This window comes from Ambystoma mexicanum, chromosome 9, assembly GCF_040938575.1.
Source record: "Ambystoma mexicanum isolate Mex_15411 chromosome 9, UKY_AmexF1_1, whole genome shotgun sequence".
In the NCBI taxonomy this organism is placed as follows: Eukaryota; Metazoa; Chordata; class Amphibia; order Caudata; family Ambystomatidae; genus Ambystoma; species Ambystoma mexicanum.
Genome location: NC_090931.1, coordinates 157,119,234 through 157,138,184, shown reverse-complemented (window position 1 = coordinate 157,138,184; position 18,951 = coordinate 157,119,234).

Genomic DNA, 18,951 nt, shown 5'->3' with positions numbered 1-18,951 from the left:
AGAGAGACACACAGGGCATGAGCGGGGGTGGGGGGAAGGGAGAGAGACACACGGGGCATGAGCGGGGGGGTGGGCAAGAGGGAGAGAGACACACGGGGCATGAGCGGAGTTGGGGGGAGGGAGAGAGACACACGGGGCATGAGCAGGGGTGGGGGGAAGGGGAGAGAGACACGGGACATGAGCGGGGGTGGGCAGGAGGGGGAGAGACACACGGGGCATGAGCGGGGGATGGGGGGAGGGAGAGAGACACACGGGGCATGAGCAGGGGTGGGGGGGAGGTAGTGAGACACACGGGGCATGAGCGGGGGTGGGGGGGAGGGATAGAGACACAGGGCATTAGCGGGGGGTGGGGGGAAGGGGAGAGAGACACAGGGCATGAGCGGGGGTGGGGGGAGCGAGAGAGACACACGGGGCATGAACGTGGGTGGGGGTGAGGGAGAGAGACACACGGGGCATGAGCGGGGGGGGGCGGGAGGGGGAGAGACACCGGGGCATGAGCGGGGGTGGGGGGGAGGGGAGAGAGAAACACGGGGCATGAGCGGGGGGTGGGCGGGAGGGGGAGAGATACACGGGGCATGAGCGGAGGTGGGGGGGAGGGAGAGAGACACACAGGGCATGAGCGGGGGTAGGGGGGAGGGAGAGAGAAACACAGGGCATGAGCGGGGGTGGGGGGCAGGGAGAGAGACACACGGGGCATGAGATGAGCGGGGGGTGGGTGGGAGGGAGAGAGACACACGGGGTATGAGCGGGGGTGGGGGGAACGGGAGAGAGACACGGGGCATTAGCAGGGGGGTGGACAGGAGGGGGAGAGACACACGGGGCATGAGCGGGGGTGGGGGGGGAGGGAGAGAGACACATGGGGCATGGACGGGGGTGGGGGGAGGGAGAGAGACACACGAGGCATGAGCGGGGGGTGGGGAGAAGGGGAGAGAGACACACGGGGCATGAGCTGGGGGTGGGGGGCCGTAGAGAGACACACGGGGCATGAGCAGGGGTGGGGGGAGGGAGAGAGACACACGGGGCATGAGCGGGGTGGGGGGGAGGGAGAGAGACACACGGGGCATTAGCGGGGGGTGGGGGGAAGGGGAGAGAGACACGGGGCATGAGTGGGGGTGGAGGGGAGGGAGAGAGATACACGGGGCATGAGCGGGGGGGAGGGAGAGAGACACACGGGGCATGAGCGGGGGTGGGGGGAGGGAGAGAGACACACGGGGCATGAGCGGGGTGTGGGGTGGGGGGAAGGGGAGGGAGACACAGGGCATGAACGGGGGGTGGGCAGGAGGGGGAGAGAGACACATGGGGCATGAGCGGGGGGTGGGCGCAAGGGGGAGAGACACACAGGGCATGAGCGGGGTGGGGGGGAGAGACACACGGGGAATGAGCGGGGGAGGGGGGAGGGGGAGAGACACACGGGGCATGAGGGGGGGTTGGGGGAAGGGGAGAGAGACACACGGGGCATGAGCGGGGGTGGAAGGGGGGTCGAGAGACACACGGGGCATGAGCGGGGGTGGGGGGATGAGCGGGGGTGGGGGAGAGGGAGAGAGACACACGGGGCATGAGCGGGGGGTGGGCAGGAGGGAGAGAGACACACGGGGCATGAGCGGGGACTGGGCGGGAGGGGGAGAGAGACACACGGGGCATGAGCGGGGGTGGGGGGGGAGAGACACACGGGGCATGAGCGGGGGTGGGGGGAGGGGGAGAGATACACGGGGCATGAGCAGGGGGTTGGGGGAAGGGGAGAGAGACACACGGGGCATGAGCGGGGGTGGAGGGGAGGGAGAGAGACACACGGGGCATGAGCGGGGGTGGGGGGGAGAGGGAGAGACACACGGGGCATGAGCAGGGGGTGGGCAGGCAGGAGAGAGACACACGGGGCATGAGCGGGGGTGGGGGGAAGGGGAGAGAGACACACGGGGCATGAGCGGGGGGTGGGCGGGAGGGGGAGAGACACACGGGGCATGAGTGGGGGTGGGGGGGAGGCAGAGAGACACATGGGGCATGAGCGGGGGTGGGGGGGAGGGAGAGAGACACACGGGGCATGAGCGGGGGTGGGGGGGAGAGAGGCACGCGGGGCATGAGTGGGTGGTGGGCAGGAGGGGGAGAGACACACGGGGCATGAGCGGGGGGTGGGCGGGAGGGGGAGAGACACACGGGGCATGAGCGGGGGGTGGGCAGGCGTGTGAGAGACACACGGGGCATGAGCGGGGGTGGGGCGAGGTGGAGAGACACACGGGTCATGAGCAGGAGGTGGGGGTGGAGGGGAGGGAGAGAGACACACGGGGCATGAGCGGGGGGTGGGCAGGCGGGAGAGAGACACACGGGGCATGAGCGGGGGTGGGGGGAAGGGGAGAGAGACACACGGGGCAAGGACGGGGTGTGGGCGGGAGGGGGAGAGACACACAGGGCATGAGCGGGGTGGGGGAAGGGAGAGAGACACACGGGGCATGAGCGGGGGTGGGGTGGAGGGAGAGAGACACACGGGGCATGAGCGGTGGTGGGGGGGAGGGAGATAGACACGCGGGGCATGAGCGGGGGGTGGGCAGGACGGGGAGAGACACACGGGGCATGAGCGGGGGGTGGGCGGGAGGGGGAGAGACACACGGGGCATGAGCGGGGGGTGGGCGGGCGTGTGAGAGACACACGGTGCATGAGTGGGGGTGGACGGGAGGGGGAGAGACACACGGGGCATGAGCGGGGGTGGGGGGAGGTGGAGAGACACACGTGTCATGAGCGGGAGGTGGGGGGAAGGGGAGAGAGACACGGCATGAGCGGGGGTGGAGGGGAGGGAGAGAGACACACGGGGCATGAGCAGGGGTAGGGGGAGGGAGAGAGACACACGGGGCATGAGCGGGGGTGGGGGAAGGGGAGAGAGACACGGGGCATGAGCGGGGGGTCGGGGCAAGGGGAGAGACACGAGGCATAAGCGGGGGGTGGGGGGAAGGGGAGAGAGACACACGGGGCATGAGTGGGGGGTGGGAGGAGGGAGAGTGACACACAGGGCATGAGCGGGGGTGGGAGGGAGGGAGAGAGACACACGGGGCATGAGCGGGGGTGGGGGGAGGCAGAGAGACACACGGGGCATGAGCGTGGGTGGGGGGGAGGCAGAGAGACACACAGGGCATGAGTGGGGTGTGGGGGGAGGGGGAGAGATACACGGGGCATGAGCGCGGGTGGGGGGGAGGGAGAGAGACACACAGGGCATGTCTGGGGGTGGGGGGAGGGAGAGAGACACACGGGGCATGAGCGGGGGGTGGGCGGGAGGGAGAGACACACACGGGGCATGAGCGGGGGGAGGGAGAGAATCACACGGGGCATGAGCAGGGGTTGGGGGGAGGGAGAGAGACACACGGGCATGAGCGGGGGTGGGAGGAACAGGAGACAGACACAAGACTTACTGTGCAGGCGGCGAGGAACAAAGATTGCAGGCGTCTCTCATGCCAGATGCACTGCACGCTTTCACTGCATCCAATGAGAGAGCACGTCAGATGTCCGCGGACATCACGCAAGCTGCTTGCCCAATCGCCGTCCTGTCCGCGGAGCGAACAGGCAAGTGTGTCCACGAAGCGAACACAGATATCACTAATTTTTTTCACTTACATTTTTGTCATTTTTTTTAAAACTACTGGACGGATTTACACCAAATAAAGCAAAGCACGCTTTCGGGACCAAGCCGCCGCTCCTGTCGCAAATTTGGTGTAAATCCGTCCAGCGGTTTGGGCTGTAGGCGTGAGCAAAGTTTTTTCCCATTATGTCTAGGGGAAAAAAAAAAATTTGGGACCCCCCTATAACTTTGCCCCCCATGGACGAATCTTCACCAAACTCTGCAAAAAAATTCAGTGTGACCCAAATACTTTTTTTGCAAAGATTGGTGAGGATTTGTCGAAGTTATAAGCCGCCCAAAAAGTGCTTTTCCTATGAAACACCAACTTAACCATAACTACATGGCCACTACTGTGGCCATGTAAAATATTTATATATATATATATATATATATATATATATATATATATATATATATATATATATATATATATATATATTATTTTTGTCCTCATACCTACTTCCCTTGAATCCTCTGCTCAGGTGGGCAGGGAAAGTCCATAACTTTTGGATCCTGACCCTGGAGATGGAGATGTGAGGGAGGATCACCTGGGTGTATAGTCCTTGGGGGTTAGGGAGAAGATGCCCGCAGGCGAGACATGGTACCTCCTTTTCCCTATAAGAATGGATCCAACCCTCCCCTTTTCTTCATAGGATATGTTCAGCTCATATCTCTTTGAAGCACACAGCATGACCTTAAAGGGTATCCCTTTAAAACTGTGATGAGGAAGATGTGACTTGGAGTAATGCACACTCCTAGTCAGTTTCACCACTATGGTATTGAGATGAGAAAGGTACCCACAAAGGATCAGGTGTGTCATGTTAATTACTACAATGAGGGTCAGGCAAACTACTCACACCTGTAGCCTGTTTTGATGTACAGGTGCTCAAAAGCAGACCCGCAATGCAATGGAGAGGAAGGAGGTGCTGCGACCCGAGCGGGCCGCAAGAGTACCAAAACTCCAGAACTTGCCACTGTTATCTGTTGCCAGCTCGAGCTGGGGAATACAGAGAACGCCTGACTGCCGTGGGATGCAGCGCAAGGGTTATTTCAAAAGGGAATGCTGCTCACTGTTACTCCTGACGCCTGTCTGGGAGCAGACAGCTGAATGAAGAGAAGCGTGAAGCTGCCTGACGAAGCAGAGCAGCTCCTGTGTGTACGAGAGAGAGGATACTTGTACCGGGGTGCTCTTGGGCAAATGTGAGACTGTTAATGTTAGCGTACAAGCTAATGGAGCATAACAAGAGGGTTTGGAACCCGGTGGCAAATATTGAATGATGAACTCCAGAAATTACATGAAAATCATGTGAAATGTTTAATTTTTGAGGGAAAAAGTGAAAGTGTGGGGGTTGGAGAAGACATACACCATCAAACAAGTTTATGCAAGTTGGGCAAAGCCAAAAGACTGCCAATACACAAATGCTTACGAAGCCCAAAGGAGCCAAAGAGAGAAAGAGAAACCGTTGAGTGCTAATACTGATGCTAGGTGGAAAACGATTGTTATTGAAAGAGGCCTAAAGAACAGCACCAAGTGCCAAGGGTTACTGGTTGCGTGACCTTTAATGGGTGGAACGTGTGGTCTGACAACTCCGCCTAGACCGAGTAGCCCCAACCTGGGAAAGTATAAAGAAAAAGGCTGTGTAATGAAAATACTGAAGTGAAAGAGAGCATGTGGTTTTGGTACAAGGCAAAAGGAGTACCAGTGGAAGTTGATGACATTGGCGAAAATGAAGAGACTTGAACTATTTAGAACTGTGATTCTTTTGGGGAAGGAAAACCTGAGATACCTTGGAACTGTGGCGAACATGGGGAAGATACCCCTGTGAGTTTTTGGAGTTGTGTTGGGAAAGGGAACCCCGAGACCTGTTTCTTTGTGGTACTATTTGAACTTGGGGAAGGAGAAGTTGACCTAAGCTCGAGCTGGAAGAAGTGTATTTCGAACATTGTTTCTTTTGGTACTGCCATCCCTGCACATTGTATGTCTTTAGTTGTGAGGGCAAGCATGGGTTTTGGACACAGACTGACTTTTAGGTTGAATTTACTAACACAAACGACCCTTAGTTTCTTTAGGTAAGTAAATCCCACCTTAGCATAAGGCAAGTTAGGCCTTAATCCATCCTGACATATAAAATAAAATCCTTTTTGTTTAAAAGGTGAATCTGTTGTCTTTGTCTTGCTTCATAATGCCTTCACAATATATAAATATAGTATAGGGCGCCGGTTGCTGCCCTATAGTTAAGGTGAGTCGGAGTTACATAGGAAATTTAAATTAAAGAGTCTCTAATAACTTTTGACTTGTTTGACAGATTTGGCCAAAAATGTGCAGACATTTATGTACATCTGCCCCCCCTCCACCCCAAAGTGGAAAGTTTGGGAAAGATTCTTTAAAAATTAAAAAATAATTAAGAAAACAATAAAAGGCACTTTTACTTGTACACAAAGCTTGACTCGCAATCCTTTCATGGTTTGGGGTTATTCCGTCCAGTATTGTTTAAATTATTTAACAGAGAAGTAGGTGACTCCTCAAAAATAAATAGCTATATCTGCCTGGATACATTGAGTATCCGGGTGTATAGGATGTTCAAAAATGGAACAGCGGTCATCTTTTTTTTCTCGATGCGAGTGATAGCCGTAGTTACACCCCACGTTATACCCCAGGGTATTGGAAACTAAAAGGCAGAACAACACCATTTGCAAGACACAAAACCTGCAAATGCCATAAGGCTAGATGTGGAGGGGAGGTAAGTCGACACCAAGTGGGACTTGGAGGGGATCTACGGACCAAGTTTGCAACACTAGGCTCAATGACTTTTCACATACCCTTGGGTATAACCTGAGGCAGAAAAAACAAGTGTTGTGGGGGGAATGGGAGAGGGCAGGAGGGTGAGGAGGCGATCAGGGGAGTGGGAGGAGCAGGCACACATGAGGAGGGCACCTTTTTAGGGTCTTTGAAGGCAGGGAAGCATTTTGTTTTCCACCAGTTTTCCTGATAACCGCGGGTATAATGACTACAAATAACTGAGGGTATAACCACAGGTGTCTAGTTCATTGTAATGTACCGGCTGTTATAGAAAAAAAGATGTATAAATAAAATGTATTTTTTGCAGCTACAGTGACGTTTGTGGTGAAAAATCACTAGCCATGGCCAGTGGCTTGGTAGCATTTTAAACGGCTGAAGGACTGGCAGTATTGTAAAATATAAATTGGGCATGGCTGAAGGCCATTAATGTTAAATAAAATGGAGAGGAGGCACGGCCAAAGGCCGTAGTGTTAAATAGAATTGAGTGGGCACGTCCGAAGGCCTTGGTAATGGGCAGGGATTGATTTATTGGAAAGTACAAGAGCACATGTATATTATAAGAGAAGGAATTCACAATGCCATACAAAATGGCATTATGGGGCCTATGGCATTATGGGGGAGATCAACGGGAATGCACTGAGTTAAGCAGCTCCTGAGTTTCCCAATGCGCAGAATTTCTAAGGTTTTGTTGCGTTAAGTGTGCTCTCCTTAACTGCACTTCAACTAAAGTTTAAATAACTCGGCCTCTGGTAGTGGGCGTGTAGTTATGGTTAAGTTGCCCTACTCATAGAAAAAACACCTTTTGGGCAGCTTATAATGTTGGCACAGTTCAACGAATCCCCACCAAACTTCACAAAAAATGTATATGGCCACTTCAGAATGATTTTGTGAACATTGGTGTGGTTTTGTCCAGGGGGGGAACGTTATAGGGGAGGTCCCAAAACGTTTGAAATCCTCATAGAGACAAGGGAAAGAAAATGTTGCCAGCGCCTACAGCCCAAACCACTGTATGGATTTTCACCAAACTTGCGCGATGGTCACTGGTTTGCTCTCAAAAGCATTCCTTTGCAAATTTGGTGTAAATCTGCCCAGTAGTCTTTTTTTAAAAAAAATGGCCAAAAAGTAAGTCAAACTGAATTAGTGATATCTTGGTCCGGTCCGTGGACTCATTCCATCATTCAGAGTCCCCGGATACCTCTGGACCAATCAGAGGGTGGGTTGGTGTCTGCAGACATCAAAGAAGCACACTGATTGGATGCTCAAAAACATGAGGTATGCCATAATTTTTTCAACGGTCGTCATATTGGATCTGTGGACCACAGCCGTAGTCCGGGCACATCGCAGTGAGAAAAAATGCTGGAAATTACATTTGGGGTTATTTTGTGGAAGAAAGAGGACCGGGAAAGGGTGGGGCAGTGGAAAAAAGGTGATAGGGAGCTGTTTGTATAGGTGAAAAAAAGCAGTGCAGTGGGCGCTGTTGCGCTCGAAAAAGATGGGCGCCCGAGTGAGAGCTCCGAACTGGGTGGCGACATCCTCGTAAATATCTGCGCTGGTGCGCTGTAAACCAACAAGGGGACACCAAAAGATTGCAGCTGTTGACGCTGCCTAACCACCACCCGAGCCTGGAGGCGTGAATCAGCTCTGTCCCGGAGCTCTGGGCTGCTCTTGGTGGATCGGGGGTCGGCGCCAGCCCGATCCGACCCTCGCCTCCGGAGGGAGCGGCCGCTGAAACCAGTGATTTGCGGCCTGTTGTGGGGGAGGGGCTCTGTGCCCGTTCACTCGAACTCCCTAACACTGGTCGTGCCGAGGGCCTCCGCATCCAGAGGGGGTGGGGCATCTCCCCGCAGCCGCCACATCTACAACACCGGCTCCCCGCCACCGGATCCTGCGGCTCGTCGCGGTGGGGAGTGGGCTGCCACCGCGCTCGACCCCCTGGCATTGAGTGAGTCTGCTCTGCCACCTTCCCGGGGTCGAAGTGTATTGGCGGGTGGCGCCCGCTACAGGCCCCCGACATCTCCACACCTGGTGGGGGCTCCTCCTGCAGTTCCGGACAGCTGGGGCTTAGTGAGTCCCTGGGACTGGGGGGCCTTGATCTTCCCCTCCATGGCTAAAGTCCCATCTCTCCTGGGTCTGCCCCCCCGAGGACCTGCGAACTACGCTGTGACTTTTCCTGCCCCGACTCCCCCACAATCTTCATCTCTGCTGCAGCTGCATGGGAGCTCAGCCTCCACAAGCCTAGCTGATCGTTAGCACGGGCCATTAGGGCCATAAGCTGCACGGCCATCAATATCCCATTGCACTAGTGGAGGGGCATCTCAAAACTCATTCTACGTTGGAGATCACAACCCGTTCAAGCGTCCATAAAGCTTTCAACAACCCTCATCCCAGTTCAAACTACCACATCATTGAAAGGACCCCATCCCTCTGTATTAGCCCAGATAAAAGAGATCCTGATAGGGGCTGCTGATAAGTATCTCTGGATCACTGGGCCCCCTCTACGCTTACCCAGCTGCTGTATGCTCGCCTCGTATACTCCAGCAGGGTGGCCACCTGTGTGCAGTGGGTATCAGTGACTGGCCAAGACACGCAACGCCTAAACTAGCTGCACCACCTACTCTCCCTGCAACCCAGGAATCAGTTGCTGGCATGTTCAATCGACGCACACCAGGGGCACCCGCCTGCCAGCAACCTGGGGTGTTTTAACTGTACTCCAGCCAGCCCTCTTAACCCACCTTGATTACCCGACGCCCTACCGCTGTGCATAAGGTGCCCTCCCTGGCATCCTCCAGACCACAAACCCTTCGGATCACAGCGCTCCTCTGTTCACTGCGGATCTCTCAGTCCCACGCTCTAATTTGGATCATTACTGTGTGGGTTCCTCCCGGGTATCCCTGTCACCAGGCCCCCGGCACACCTGCATACTTACCACCTGGCTCAGCGACTTGGGCTGTTGACCGGGCCTGCTGCTGGGTACTCCAAAACCCCAGAAACTATTAACGGGCCAAGTTCCTTTAGTTCATTCAAGATCTGCTAGGTTGCTCCAGTCACCCCCACCGACCCCCTTGACCATTGCCTGCAGACTTCTTACCCTCCTGCACGCTTTACTTCATCTTCTGGTGAAGTCTGCAAGTTCACCCCCAGTTTCTTCCATGACTAAAGGCGCTGGAAAAAAACAGAGCACCATCAAAATGTTCACTAAAACACTGCCCAAACACGATGAGGAAGCAACGGAACCTGAACCCACCACTTCAACTCCTCCAGACTCTATAGACTCACAGAAAATGCTGGAATATATCCGCCAAGGGTTCACCACTCTGCACACAAGTGGATGACATGAATGGCACCACATCCTCAATTAAAGCACACATTGAGAAAACCGACAGCCGGGTTGCTGAAATTGAGATGAGGGTGGGTGCTACTGAAGACGATTTGGGCTCTCTCCGGGCGGAAGTCTCCTCACTATCTAGACGAGTACTGGAGGTAGCAAAAAAAAATGAGGACCTTGAATTGTGCTCTAGATGCAATAATCTCTGCATAATTGGGGTCCCTGAGGACGGCATCAAGGAACCCATGGAAGACTATGTAGAGCGCACTCTACTTACACTTCTTGATTCCCCCAGGCTCTCGCCACAGTTCGAAATCGAGAGAGCTCACTGAGCCTTCACAACAAAACCCAGACCCGGTGCACCCCCACGCCCCATCATAGCCAGGGTCCTAAACTTTTGTGATCGAGATGCCCTCCTCAGGGCAGCGAGAGCCAAAGGGGAAATGTTCCTGGGGTCCTCTAGGATCCACTTATACCATGACTTCTCTGTGGCCATTCAACAGGAATGCAAAACCTTCCTGGCAGTCAAGAAGAGACTGTGCGACCTGGGTGTCAAATATTCCATACTGTATCACGCCAAGCTGAGAATTGAACACTTTAACCAGGTTTTCTTTTTCACAATCCCGGAAGAAGCCTCCAAATTCATAGACAATCAATTCCCCGGTAGACTGTTCATGGCTACATCACCCTGTTAGCGTTATGTTACACAGTTGAACACTTATGGGGCTGGGTGTTTCCCCGGCCCATACGCATATGAGATCCATGCTTTCAGTCATGTGCTCATTGTTTAACCTGGCTCTGCGACATTTTGATCTCCCCGCCATAAGGTTTTACCTATCCCACATGTTGTCTTTTCTCCATGCATCGTGTCTATCCTTAATGGGCCCCCAGCCCGGAGCATTGCCACTAGGCCAGCACACATGCCACCAGGCGTTGATGCCATTGGTTTGGATTTGGTTAATGGGTTATGGGGTTATCATTCCTCTGATTGGGGGAGGGATATGGGTGGGGGCGGGTTGGGTTGGGTGTTATGTTATAAAAGGCTTGACATTCACGAAAAAAAGGTAGAGTGCGAGACAGTGCCAGGTAAGTCGCATGCCAAGAGGGGGCTTGTCTGTCTATCTCAGGCTCCAGGCACTAGGTTATCACCCCTCCGAAACTCAAAGGGCCTCAGTCGGAGGTAGCCATGGCGCTATTAGCGCCGTGGCTGCCTCCAATACCAGGTCCAGTTCCAGTGTGGCTGAATGGGGACTTACCGGGTCATTCCGACCCTGGACAACCTGGTAAGTCCCCATTCACCCAACCATTCCCCATTCCCATTGAGCCCCCGTAGGGCTAAATGGGAATGGGGAAGGCGCAATTACGGGCCTGCTAATAGCAGACCCGTTATTAGCGCCCTGGTCCCTGAACCCGTAAAGAATGTGTAGTCAGACCACAAGTCCTTTACGGTTCCTACTAAGGGACCTCAGAATTGGGCGGTAAGGGTTTACCGTCACCGGTCTCCTTACCGGTGCCTGGTATCCCTTATCACCCAACTTAGAATGAGGCCCAAAGTCTATGCAGTACTCCTATCCCAATGGGCGATAATAATGTAATACTCATGAGTTGGAATGTGCGAGGGCTGGGTAATTATAAGAAAATGCGACATTTACAACTTCACGCTGACCGTTATTGCGTCAAAATCCTTTTCTTACAAGAAATGCACGCTTGTACTGAGCACTGTGAGAAATTCGCTAAAGTGTGGGGTCCCCAGTGTGCCAACTTTGAGCTTGATATGCTCTAATTAATGAGCCTTGATGTGTCTTTTACAATATACCTGCTCAATAGCCAGTAATGCATATTGGGCGGTGATTTGATGGACCTCACCCGCTATTTTCCTTCTCCTTGAATGCAAGCTTTCCCTCTTCTTTAATAGTTGCCCTCTGATGCAATATTAGCACCTAGATCCATCTATATGTCACTGGCGACACTGCTGGTGCCTTTTGCAATGTGCAGCGCCTGGCGGGGTCCGGGCTTGTTTGCCTGACCCTTGCGTCCGTATGGACGTGCACACGTCACAGTGTGTCACGTTAGGGGGGGCGAGTCGGCGGTGACCGGCGTGGAGCCCTGGAGTTTGTTTTCCCTCTGGGACAGCATGCGCGTATGGTGAGACGCGCTAACGTCACATCCTTGGACATGTCACGTGACGCGGAAGAGTGGACTACTCCTCCCCTTCTCTCCTTCAAAACACAGAGAGCATTACACGGCCACGGACGCGCTTGCTTCGGGCGTTTTTGCTGTAATCCAGGAGATGTCCTTGGAAGGTACCAACAAGTAAGTGCTGGGTAACCGCTGTCATCCGGAATATGAAACATTCCGTTACCCGTGTCTCCACCGGAAAACGTCTCCTTTTAATATCGAGTTCTTGTCCACTAAAGGACTATGCCAGGCTATGTCTCTCAGTAAGAATGTATCCCTTTTACCCTCCCTGGTGTGCTTCTTCTTCTTTTTTTACTTGTAGTCTCTTCCAATTTAAACTAATCTGGAGATGAGTGGTACTGGACCTACAAGGCTGAATGTATTACACATCATAGAAGTTGGTAATTTCATTCTTATTCTGTTACTATTAGACAGGCGTTGTAACACCACAACCTAGTTGAGAGTGTACAGTAGGCAGGGATAGTATCTATTTTTCACTCTATCCTTCTGTCTTCCATCACAGCCTTGTTTTTCACTCTATTAATAACCAGAGTCCATACCACAGTTACTCTTGGGGTTGGTTTTACCAACTGGACCTCTTTTGAAATTGATTAATTTAGTTAGCGGTTTCATTCTGTTTCAATTTAATAATATAAACAACTTTCAATTTACCATGGCTGCCTCCAATACCAGGTCCGGTTCTGGTGTGGCTGAATGGGAATTTACCGGGTCATTCCGACCCTAGAGGACCTGGTAAATCCCCATTCACCCAACCATTCCCCATTCCCATTTCATGGGAATGGGGAAGGCGCTAATTACGGTCCTGCTAATAGCAGGCCTGTTATTAGCGCCCTGGTCCCTTAGCGGGACCCGTGAAGAACGTGTGGTCTGACCACACGTGCTTCCCGCTAAGGGACCTTGGAATTGGGCGGTAAGGGTTTACCGGCACCGGTCTCCTTACCGGTGCCCGGTATGCCTTACCGCCCAAGTCAGAATGAGGCACAAAGTCTATGCAGTACTCCTATCCCAATGGGCGATAATAATGTAATACTCATGAGTTGGAATGTGCGAGGGCTGGATAATTATAAGAAAATGCGACATTTAAAACTTCACGCTGAACGTCATTGCGTCAACATCCTTTTCTTACAAGAAACGCACGCTTGTACTGAGCACTGTGAGATATTCGCTAAAGTGTGGGGTCCCCAAATGTATTACACCAACTATTCTACCCAGAGTCGGGGGGCTATGACCCTGATCCATAGAAGCCTCAAATTACCTGTAAGTCTTCACAGGTCGACCCACTAAGTAGATATGTACTGCTCCATGGTGTCCTACAAAATAAGGAGTTGGTGTTTTTGAACATCTATGGTCCCAATGTGGATGACACCGAATTTTACCTCCACCTAGCCTCTCTCTTAGACAGCCTCCCTATGATCCCGATCCTGTGGGGTGGCGACTTTAACACAATACTAGACGTGGACCTCAACAGATCGGGTTCCAGACCCCGTCAACTCTCCAAAGCAACCCATACTATTCTGTCATCACTACCTCGACTAGCTATAGTAGACGTATGGAGACTGATATACCCTGACTCCCGAAAATATTCTTTCTATTCCTCAGTACACAACTCACATTCTAGGATTGACAGATGGTTGATATCAGACATACTGATAAGGAACGTTACGCAGTTTTTTGTTTTTTTTAAATTTCTTTATTGGTTTTTTTGAACAACAACAAACACATAACATACAAACAACTTTAACGTAGATGGCTTATTGGCACTTCATGCGGAACTTGTCTTTCCATTGTGGTTTCATAGTTTCCCCAGTGACCATGTCAATTCGGTCCGGACCCCCCGTGGAGTCGATCACCAGGTCTGGTATGCACAGTGTTCCATTCGTGGGCTTGGTGCTGGCCTTATTATTTCACCTACGTGTCCTCTGTTTCCAAGGGGTCTTCAGAGCTTCCCTCCTCTGAGTGGCCAAAAAGGTCTTGCATTAGTGTGTTCCATGCAGACAGCTTGTGGGCAGTTTCCCCTTCCCCTCTTATCACTGCTCTTGCCCACACCACTGTCTCTGCCTGCGCCCACTTCTGAAGGTCTGACCACCATGCCTCCACACGCGGGCCCTCGTTTTACTTCCATGTCATCGCTATCCGTCTCTTGGCCAGTATGCTTATAAAATCTGTCATCTTTGCCAAATGTGAATCATGCCTACCCCCTCTCGAGAAGAGGCCCAGCAGGTACTTTTCCGGGTGTTCCGCCTAGATTCGAAGTCCACTTCCTGCTATCTTGAGCCTGATCCCGTCCCAGAACTCCTGTATCACTGGGCAGGACCAGAACATGTGTACCATGTCCGCTTCTTCCTCCGAGCAACGGGGGCACCCGCTCTGAGCCCCTGTATGGACTTTATTCATCCTCTTGGGTGTGAGATACGCTCTATGCGTGACATATAGCTGCGCCTGCCTGAACCTCGCATTTCTGGTTACCTTTTTTGGGTATCGTAAGGCCCTAGTCCATTCTTGATCGCTGAGGGGCCTCCCCAACTCCTCCTCCCAACGCTGCCTCGTGTGTTGTTCCTGTGGGTCCTTGGCCTTCAATAGTTGTTCGTACAACCGAGAGGTCGTATGTGTTCCCTCTGCAATGTCATACCATACATCTAATGATGTTTCCTCGTCCTGGTCTTCCCAATCTGGCCATCTTCCCGTGATGTTTCTCAGCATGCCGGTGTATAGGATGAATTGACCCGTATGTACTTCATATTCATCTACCATTTCGTGGAAGTCCGCCCACCTTCCCTCCCTTCTCAGGTCTCCAATTTGTGCTACCCCTTTAGCCTCCCAATGTGCTTGGTATGTTGCTAATGTATTCGTGTTCCCCCCCAGGAGACCCGCTAGTGGGATTTGCGTTGACTGCGGATCCTTTACCCCTTGAAGTTTCCACACTCTTTTCCATAAATCCGCTGCGATGTTAAGCATATTCGGCAGGGTTCTGAGCCGGGGTCTATCGAGCCATAGTATTTCCCTTAGGTAATACTGTTTCAATGCAGGTTGGAAAATGCGAGTGTCTATTGTTTCGTCTTCCCCCAGCCATTTTACTGCAAATTGCAGCTGCCCCGCTAAATAGTACCTCTCAAAGTCCGGTAGTCTGATGCCCCCTTCTCCATAGTCCTTCTGTAGGGTCCTTATTGCGATTCTATTTCACCCTCCTCCCCATAGGAATGAACGCGCTATTGTATTTAGTTTGGTGAAAAAGTCCCTGGGTAAGTTGTATGGAATGTTTGTGAGGAAGTATAGTAGGCGGGGCAGCACCACCATTTTCAGGAGGGCTGCTCTTCCCATCATTCCCAGTGGTAATGTCCCCCAGAAGGTCATTGACCGCTGCATTTTATCTAGAGCGGCGAGCGTGTTGAATGCATGGGTATCAACAGTATTATGATGTATCCCTATACCCAAATATTTAAAGGTGCGGGGCGCCCACGTCAGACCCAGGTCCGGCAAGCAATGGGGGGGGAACGTGTTTCAGTCCTGCCAAAGGGAAGAGGAGAGACTTCTCCTTATTGATCGCTATGCCCGAGAGCCTAGTGTACACCCGATCGCCTCTAGGACGCAGGGTAGGTTAGTGGCTGGTTCGCGTACGAATAGGAGCATAACGTCCGCGTATAGCGAGATTTGGTGGAGCACCCCATCTATGTCCAGTCCGGTATCTCTATATTCTGCTCTAAGGAATACCGCAAATGGCTCTAGAGCCAGGATATATAACATTGGCAATAGCGGACACCCCTGCTTGGTTCCCCTGTGTATCTTCCACTCCTCAGAGATGAATCGCCCCGTTTTCACCCTTGCTCTGGGTTCCCTGTATAGTAACTTGATCCACCGGAGATACCCCTCCCCGATACCAAAGTGGGCGAGTACACCCATCAGCCATTCCCAGCGCACAGAATCGAAAGCTTTGACAGCATCCAAGGACACTATTACACTGTCGTCTGGCAGTCGATTCGTCTCATCTCTCACATGGTGAAGTCTGAGGAGGTTCCAGGACGTGTTCCTTCCCGGAACATAGCCCGTTTGGTCCGGGTGGATCAGCGTGGATATTACCTGTTTTAAGCGGTTGGCTAGGACCGCCGTTAATATTTTGGCATCCTGATTAATTAGGTATATTGGCCTATAAGAGGCGCATTTCCTAGGGGGCTTCCCTGGTTTGAGAATCAGGACAATTATCGATTCCGACAGGCTCGTCGGGAGACGCATGGTCTCGTATGCGTCTTGGAATGTCTCAAGCAATTTCGGGGCAATGGCGCTCTTGTACGTCTTGTAGAATTCCCCCGGAAGCCCATCTGGGCCCGGGGTTTTACCGGTGGGAAGCTCTGCGATCACCATCTCTATTTCTGCCACCGTGAGGGGTGCGTCCAGCAGCTGGGCATGTTCCTCCTCCAGCTTCGGCAACCCTATTTCTACCAGTGCATCTGTTATGTCCTCCGGGTCTATTTCCGGATTCGGGGCGTACAGTTGCTCATAAAAACGCGCAAACATTGCGTTAATGTGCCTTCGGTCCCTGACCTCTGCCCCAGTGTGATCTTCTAACACTGTATGGGATCTTTTTTATTCTCTTGCCTGGTAAACCAGGCCAGGAGCCTGCTAGGTTTGTCCCCTTCCGCGTGTAACCGCTGTAGGTACCTCCCATAGTTTAGCCTCCCTAGGTTTTCCCAGAGTAACATACATTTGGTCCGCAGCTCTATCAGCTCTCCAGGTTCCTCCCCCTCTAGTCCCGCTCGGTGTTCTCTCAATTCGATCACCCTCTCAAGTTAATTCAATTCCCTCATGGCCGCCCCCGTCAATCCTCCTGTCTTGCCTATTTCCGCTCCCCTAAGTACCACCTTGAATGCGCCCCATAATACGGCACCACTCTCCACATTGCCCTCGTTTTGCTCAAAATAATCATCGATCACCTCGCGGAGGTGTTCCTCAAACTCGCCCTCCCTCAGGGCCTCTGCTCGAAGTTGCCACGTTGGGATAGGGGCTTTCCTATTGGTATGCGCCCATGTCGCCACTATTGGGGCATGATCAGAGAGTGTGCGTGCTTTAATGGTGATTCCCGTGATATCTTGTAGTGATTCCCTGCCCACGAATATGTAGTCTATATGTGTAAATGTTCCATGTGGTGCGCTGTGGTGTGTATAACCCCTCCCTTCCCCGTGTACCTGCCTCCATATGTCTTCTAGCTGTAGCTGGTCCAGGATCCCACACAGTTCTTTGGCTGGAGGTGCTGGCTTCTTGTGTTTATTATCAGATCTGTCGAGGAGGAGATTCAAGGTGCAGTTGAAGTCGCCGGCCCAGATGAACGTCGCCTCCGTATATTGCGCTAACTTGGGCGCTAGTTTCCTGATGAAGTCCCTTGCATCAGTATTCGGTGCGTAGGTGTTGACCAGGCACACCTCCTTGTTTTCTAGTATGCCATGCACCAATACCAGCCGTCTGTGTCGGTCTCTTGCTTGAGTAGCTGAAATGGGACCCCCGGTGCAATCCATATTAGTACACCTCGTGCGTAGCTTGAGTATGTGGCGCTGTAAATCTGTCCTCCCCATTTCTTGTCCACCTTGACCTGCCTGTCCCTTGTGAGGTGTGTCTCCTGCAACATCACTATCTTGATTTTCATCCGGTTTAGCCAGGCATAAACCCTAAGTCTCTTGACATACGCATTGAGTCCTCCCACATTCCAGGTGGCTACCGTCAGTTCATCCGGTTCCATGATCTCCTTTGTTCGCTCGGCTTCTGTGTCCCACTGCCATGTCCTTGCACCCTACGCTTTATTCGTCTCGTGCCCATCTCCCTCGGTGTCCTGGTCATGGATCTATGCCTTTCGGTGCAGCGACTGTTGCTGCCACATGGGTCCTGTCCCATGTTGCTCCGGTCGCTAATTGTCTGTATTATTTCAGTGTTCTCTACAATGTTTCTTTCGTAGTTTGTGCCTTGTACTGCCCATTCACTCCATCCAAAGTCCATAACTTTAACAAAAACTGAAAAATTAACGCCCAGCCACCCTGCCCCTGCTCGGGCTCCGCCGTTTCTCTCGCCATGCTCCTGTAATGGGCGCAGACTCGCCGCAGCGTGATGCCTTAAAACTGACATCCAAACTGATAGTTCATTCTTCTCGGGGGCGCCGCCTTTCTCAGCCAATGCAGCTAAAGTGGGGCCGGTTGCTCCTCCATGCTTACTGCTAGCTCCATTTAACTTATATACTGCTTGTTTTCTTGTTCCAGATTGCCTTTGTTGCTTCTCATCAGGGTCTATTTCCAGGATTATTAGCGTTTCTCTGCCTCAACTGGGGGAAGACTTGTGAGTCCATCCAGCTGTGGGCTACTTCAGTGGAGTCAAAAAAACATAAGGAACGTTACACAGTTATCGATTCTCCCTAGAACCCTCTTGGACCACTTTCCGGTGACCATCTCCCTCTGCTGTGGTCCAGATTCCGAAGGAACTCGGCAGTGGAAAATGAAACCTCACTCCTTGCTCGACACAGCCTTTGGCTCTGAACTGGAGACTGCCATCGAAGACGTCTTTGAAATCAACACTAATTCGGTCTCCTCACAATCCACCTTTTGGGAATCATTTAAAGCCTACATCAGGGGTATTGCCATCTCCAATGAAAGACGTATTTTGAAAGTGATTCGAGGACATATCCTGAAAAGTGAGTCGGCTTTCACTACCCTCGAGGCCCAATACACTCTACTTCAATCTCCCGAGATCCTGGCGTCCTTAGGCACTGAACTAGATACGTTTTGTGTACATGCAGAATGCAAAGTGAAATTCCTTGGCAACCCTCATCTTGCGAGAAAATATGGGGAGGGCGACCAGCCAGGCCGAATCTTAGCCAGACTCATTCGACGAGAGTTTGGATCCCCCAACATCCCTGCTGTTGAGAGATCCGATGGCACTCTAGCCACACTCCCACAGGACATTAACTCAGAATTCCTGACTTTCTATGAAGCCCTTTACTCAAAGGATGAGAGCATCCCAACAGCCGAGATCGATGCCTATCTAGACAGCTTT